General features: G+C 39.1%; 1 pseudogene; it reads right to left on the bottom strand.

The window, feature by feature from the left end:
- Window positions 1-1,341: 1,341 nt before the first annotated feature.
- On the bottom strand, window positions 1,342-2,700 carry LOC149166670 (transmembrane 9 superfamily member 1 pseudogene; annotated as a pseudogene).
- Window positions 2,701-7,002: the final 4,302 nt, after the last annotated feature.

Here is a 7,002-nt window from a genome sequence, read left to right on the forward strand (position 1 = left end):
TACTGCAAAATAATATTCTAAATCAGATCAATTTGGTATCAGAGCGCTAGGTTTGCATTGTGAAAGAAGGATTTAATTGTTTGCAAGTTTATGTCATGCTTCCAAGGTTAAAACTCAAAAGAGGTGAAGAAAAGTTGGTTGGAAGTTGTTAATGCTTGAATCTGCCTCAGGCTGAGGAAGGCGAAACTCAAGGCAACATCAAACCACGCTCAGCCTCGTAGCTAGCCCTACGAGGACAGGAGAGGGCTCTCTCCAGTCTATCTCAGCAAAAAGTCTTCTAAAAGGGGCTGAAATGACTTTAAAGGAAACTGATTTTAGGCTAGTAAATTGATAAAAAAAGGGGTTTTTAATAAATGATGGGGTTTTTCTGGGCTGCATGGGGCAAAGAAACAGCTTGAACAGAGAAATATAATCAAAAACACAGATTATCTCCTGAGGCAAGGTAGGCAAGAAATTTAACAATTAAATTGAGATAAACGGAATGGCAAGACTGCTGAGAAGTCGACAAGGGCATAGAAGATGGATCCTTGTCAAACAGAAGAAAACATTAACTATGAATACTTCCTCAAGACAGAGCAAATAAATTGAATTCTGCCTTTCTCACTTAAAATTATTCATTTAAAAACGATTATGAAATGAAATGAAAAAACATAACAGGCTACATATGAAACGAAGGATGACACAAATGTTAAATCTCATACCACAGGAATCTCAGGGGTCAGAGCTGCATTTTTTATTAAAATCTCTGTCAAAATCTGTACAATGGAAGCTCTGTTTTTATCCTACACGCACACCTCTCAGAATTCTCTCCAACTCCTTACAAAATGATTTTTCATACATTAAATAAGACTGTCCTAGGAGAAAACAGATCGACCCAAAAAACAGGGGCGTTGTTTCACCTGAAGTTACATAAATAGAGATAGAATCATCTCTTTATTCTAAAAACAGAAAATTGTTCCCCTTAAAATCCTCTGATGGCCAATAAACTGGAGCGCAGATCCCTTTGAATCATTAACTGAAGTCTTAAATAGGAATCGAATCCTATGTCTTCTGCTGTGATGTATATCTTCGTTCCAATTTAAACTTTGACTTTTTACTTTGCTGCCGTTCACCGTTATACTATCCAAGAAATATGGTATCTTGGCTCCATTTGAATAGCGCTCTTGGGCCATATTCATGAGCCAGCTGTTGCTACCCTATCACTGCCTCCAACGTTTGTCCGACATAACTGATTTGTATCTAACCTGCAATTCGACCAGCAGATTCAATATCACTGAACTATAATCCTTTTTCCCTAGGAAGAAACAGGTGCCTTAAACAATCCTTGCAATAGCTCTGGCATAAATATATTTCATTCTGTTTCCAATCTACTTCTCCTCAATCACATTTGATGTTCCGATAAATTCTTCTTACAAACAATGTAGAGCCTAGGTAACCAACAACCCCACAAAGGATGCCTAAACCAAGGCGGAACATTAGAGTGTAGCCAAAATTGAAACTGGTCTGGAAAAATCCAGACATCTTTGTCTTCATGTGGTAATAGTATATAGAATAAAGATACACATAAGCAGCCGTTGATGCGGCTGAGAAGAATGATGTCCATTGCCAGCGATAATTTTCAGCATTAAGCAAGAAGTATGTTCCAACGATTGTAACACAGATGGTCGCAATAACAAGAATAAAAAACACCAGCAACATGAAGCCGTAAACATAATATACCTTGTATTTCCAAAATGAGGTGAAAACAAAATACATTTCAATGAAAATACCCCCAAAGGGAAGCAGACCACCCATCAGTGACACCACTGTTGGTGTCAGATACCACTTCTTTTCTGGAATTGGGCGAGGAATGGTCTTCACACGACAAGGATTATTTGGAGCCCCGCTCCAATTTCTTCCAACAACCGTTCCAAGGAGTGCTAGAGGGAAAGATATAAATGCCCAGATTACAAGGACAACCACCATAGTGCCAAAAGGAATGGCAGCCAGAGAACCATAGAATATGGCAATGATGTTCAGTACAAATCCAATGCCAAAGCACATAAATGGGAAGAGAGATGCCGTAAGAACCATTGGCTTTATCCAGCGCTTGCCATCATTACGTGAATACAGTCCTCCGCTCACATAGCCAGATATAAATAAGGTAAGGGCATAGCAGACAATGAAAGTGGTGACAATTGTCCCACACCCAATATATAGCATGCCAACAATTGCCAGCAAGATAACAAGAAGCACAAGCATGTCAAGTTGTGCACCCGAGCCCACTAATGCTGACAGCAAGACCAAGTTTCGTGGTGTTCGGAAAACATCTCCATGAACAAGTTTCCACCCTGACTTTTCACTAACATCCCTCTCCAGGCTTTCCAAATCATCTTCTTCGCGAGCATACTTTGCATAGTCATTTCTCAGAGTCTGCATCAGGATCATTGAGACTAAACCCGTGAGAAAAATAACCATCATAAATGAATTGAAGATGGAGAACCAATGGATCTGATGTCCAAAGAAAGGATATTCTAAGTAGACATCAAAACGCCTGGCAAAGGTTATGTTGGTCTCGACCCAATGGACTGAATAGGTAAGTTCTAATGTCTTCCCAGCAATAAGCGGCTTTGGATTCTCCTGAGTGAGGTTGACATGAATTATTTGGTCATTATTGATTTTCACAATAATATTCTTGAACTGTGATGCCAATAGCGCCATACATATATTGTAATGGTGATGTCAACGAATAGAATGCCAATGCTGCTATTCATAGAACTGAACTGGGACACATATCTAACTGAACCATATATACAATACTGCTATCATACATTTGTGATGCTCTGCAATTGATCATGCCATACATACAGTTTATATGACAGAGCCGAGACTCATCTAGTGCTGAAACAGGTCGATATAATAGTGACGCTGAGACTATAGGGATGTCGGGAGAGTGCTTGTGCCAACCATATAAGTACCGCTGACCATAGACATTACTCTATATGTATATATGAATATAGCTGCTAGCATAGATCTGTAGAAACAATACACCCATCGCAGAACAGCGTTGAGACCTCCATACATATCACTGTGACCATAACGCAGAGACAACATATTGTGTATCAAATTGCAGAGAGTATACACCCATTCGAGAGACTGCCCATCAAGACCATATGAATACCAGAGTTGAGACTCTGAACCAATATACTGTGGCTGTGATCATACCATTGAGATGCCAAGTGCCAAACATAACTGTGATACCACTGAGATGCCAAGAGACAATGGAAAGCGAGAGCCATGATACAGAGAAATGAGAGTACCATAGATGCCATGATATAGTAAAATGCGAGAGCCATAGATGATGTTTCACTAAGCTAAATGCGAAGCACCGAGACCCATATATAATGAGACCATCCACAGAGAGCAAGTAACCTGAGATGCCGAGACACTGTGGAGACTGTGACACCGTTTGCTTCTCTGGCCGGCCTTCGAAAGATCTTTCACCTCATCTGCAGATAAATGTAGAACAGAAGATTTAGTCTCGCCCTCTACACTCATATGTTTAACATGAGCATAATGCTCTATCAATATGCCAAAGAACCTTTCAAGAATATCCGTAAATTACTCTGAGGAGTTTCAAAGAGTCCCTCAATGGCTCGATGTATTCTATCACATGATTCAGAGAACAAGTCTAGTGGTGAATATTTACTGATGCATGAGAAGAGGTGTTTGAGTGCGTTTCAGGCAAAGTTCTGGGCATAAACTCCAATGCGTAGCGCGCCTCACCCAACGTGCCGCGCGCTCCTGATGCGTAGCGCGCGTGTAAAATTACACTGAGAATTGTTGCCTGATGCGTAGCGCGCCCAACCTGTAATACTGCCACGGGTACGCAGACACAGTTTTTCGCCCTCTAAACTCTGCAATCACTCCATGTTGATCGAAGACATGAACCTGCCATTTCTTCCATGATTTGTTTTACATAAGCAAAATCAACATAAGCACTAAGGTCTGCATTTCCTGGGTCAACTAAAATATGAACAAATTTGTGCTTCCTTATGGCCTGTAAGCTGTCTGAAATTATTCCATTTTGTCCATAATCAATGATGAGTGCACCGCCACCATCTGATGAAATCCTCTTTGCAATATTCTTTGCCAATTATGCTCCAACACATTATTACAAACTCTGTTTTCTAATTCCCTTTTTTAAATTTGCTGATTTTGAATGAGGGCTTTTTCTTTGTCTGCTTGCAGGGATAATTAATATTGAACTTTGGCAAGGAGAACCAGCCTCTGCAACTTGGTGAATTCGACTGCGCGAGCTGACAAGACGGAGTCTAACAGAAGCCGTGAAGTTGGGTCAAAGGGAAGAAGAGAAAGGTTGCCACAATCTCCAACAGTAGTTCAACCTCAAGTTGCATTTAAGACTCCAGAGATCATGACTCATGAAGGCAAACCTACAAACATGAAAGAAGATGAGAAGACCTTCAGAAAGACTTTCTTTGATATGATAGAGATGGTGAAGGTACTCTATGAAGAGAGGAAAAACAAGTTGCAAGGAGAAAGTTCCAAACCTCCCAAAGGAGAAGGATCTTCAGGGGGAGGTAATGGAAAAGGAGGTAATGGGAATGTAGACAAATCTCCACCCTCTCCACCATCTTCTTCATCTTCTTCTTCACAAGCATCTTCACACTCTTCCAATAATACAACCCTTATTCATGCTCATCATCATTCTTCAAAAGGATCTGGTAAATCACATTTTTTAAAACTTGATGTTAAATTCGAGTTGCCCATGTATAATGGTGAAGTGAATGCAGAGAAGATTGATAATTGGATTTGTCAGTTGGAGGCCTATTGCAGGATTCAAAACCTTCAAGAGGATGACATAAAGATTTAGTTAGCTTCCTTGAGAATGGAGGGTGCAACACTTGTATGGTGGGAATCAAAGACCCAAGAGGAGATTAAAAAAACACGGTAAGATCCCAATTTCTTGGAATGATTTCATTGCTGCAATTAAAAGACAATTCTACCCTCTAGCTTATATGTAGAAAGCCATCATGAATTGGCAGAGACAACTTAAAGGTCAAAATGTGCAAGATTACACCCAAGAATTTAGAAAAAAGGTCTTTGATGTTAGGCGTAAATTTGCAATCACAGGAAACTTTGCTGAAGTACATAGGGGGTTTATACAGTTACCTTAGGCATACTATCTTAATGTTTAATCCCAATAATCTAGATGATGTGTGTGTGTAAGCCACTCATTTCGAGGCAAGAGGGAAAAACACCCCAAAAGAAGGTAGTAAAAGCCATTAAAGAGTAAGGGAAAAGAAAAGGCTTTCAAAGGGAAGGCAAAGAAAAGTGCGTCTATGAAAATAGAAGAAGAGAAAATTACATGCAAACATTGTTCCAGAGAGGGTCACAATGAAGCTCACTATTGGAAGCTTCATCGCGAAATGTGACCAAAAAGAAACAACAACAAGGGAAAATAGAAGACAACTGCAACCACTCAACAAGATTTGGGATCCGATTCGAGTGATGAAACTAAAATAATAGCCATGGGGTTAAAAGGAAAATAATCCATTTCCAACACTAGTTCTTCAGATTCACAAAATGAAACTCCAAATGAAAAGAGGATAATAGAATTGTTTCACATAAGGGTGATCTCAGAACATAACAAGATTGATACGTTGTTCGATAGCGGCTCTCAAGCCAATCTTGTCTCTGAAAACATTATCAAGAGTTTAAATCTGGAAATTGTTCCACTTCATAAACCTTATACACTTGAATGGGTATGTGACAATGTGCAATTGTAGGTTACTAGAAAGTGTAAACTGAGATTCACTATTACTACAAATTTCATAGATGAAGTGGAGCTTGATGTTGTGCCGTTAGATATCTGTGGCATCGTTTTGGGCAACCCGTACCTTTATGACAGAAAATCTATCTTCCATCGACATGAAAATAAATATCATTTATTAAAAAATGGAGTAGAATATAGTCTGAGAGCTCACAACAAGAAAACAAATCTTTCGCTTGTTAATGCAGGGCATATGAAAACATTGGTGAATTCGAGCAAGAATTTTGTGCTTCTCATGATCAAACACAAAAACGATGCTGGTAATGAAGCTTTTAAATGTTGTGATTCAAATTTGAAATATGAATTGGTTGACGTAGTTAACCAATATGACGAAATGTTTCATGAACCAAAGGGATTACCTCTTAAGAGAGGAATCCAAACCGAGATACAGTTGCAGCAAGATTGTCCTCTTCCTAACATTGGCATGTACAAAATGTCAGTGATGGAAAGCGCAGAAATTAAGACACAAATCCAAGAGTTGTTGAATAAGGGATCATCAGACCATCTTCCTCACCTTGTGGTTCACCTATTGTCTTGGTGCCAAAAAATGATGGAACATGGCACATGTGTGTGGACTTTCATGCATTAAACAAAATTATGGTAAAGAACCGTTACCCATTGCCTCGAATAGATGATTTACTGGGTCAATTGAAAGATGCAAAGTATTTTGCTAAGATGGACTTAAGAAGTGGCAGTGATTAACTATCCTACATATGACAAGGAATTGTATGCATTGGTGCAAAGTAGAAGATGGAAACACTACCTGATGGGTAAGGAAACAATCATTCACACTTGTCATCAACCATTGCAATACTTGCAATCTCAATCAAAGTTGCAGTAATCAAGGCACTACCGACGGATGGGTTTCCTTCAACAATTCCACTTGGTAATCAGGTATAAGAAAGGTATCTACAATAAAGTTGTTGATATGCTTTCTAGGCCGATTGTTAGTGCAACTACTTTACTCAAGCGTAATTCTATTTTACATGAAAGTTCTATTGAGCAAGATGAATTAGATAATGACTTTCAAGATGTTTATGCAATCTTGATTCAAGGTAACCAAGTAGAGTAATTAGATTATCATTTGCATGATAACTTGTTGTACCGTCTTGGCAAGCTTTGTATTCCATAGGGAGAAAGAGTTAACATGATAAGAGAGGCACATACTT

Source organism: Pinus tabuliformis, chromosome 5_1 (assembly GCF_031772625.1).
Source record: "Pinus tabuliformis cultivar Carrire ecotype Pingquan chromosome 5_1, CPIR1, whole genome shotgun sequence".
Lineage (NCBI taxonomy): Eukaryota > Viridiplantae > Streptophyta > Pinopsida > Pinales > Pinaceae > Pinus > Pinus tabuliformis.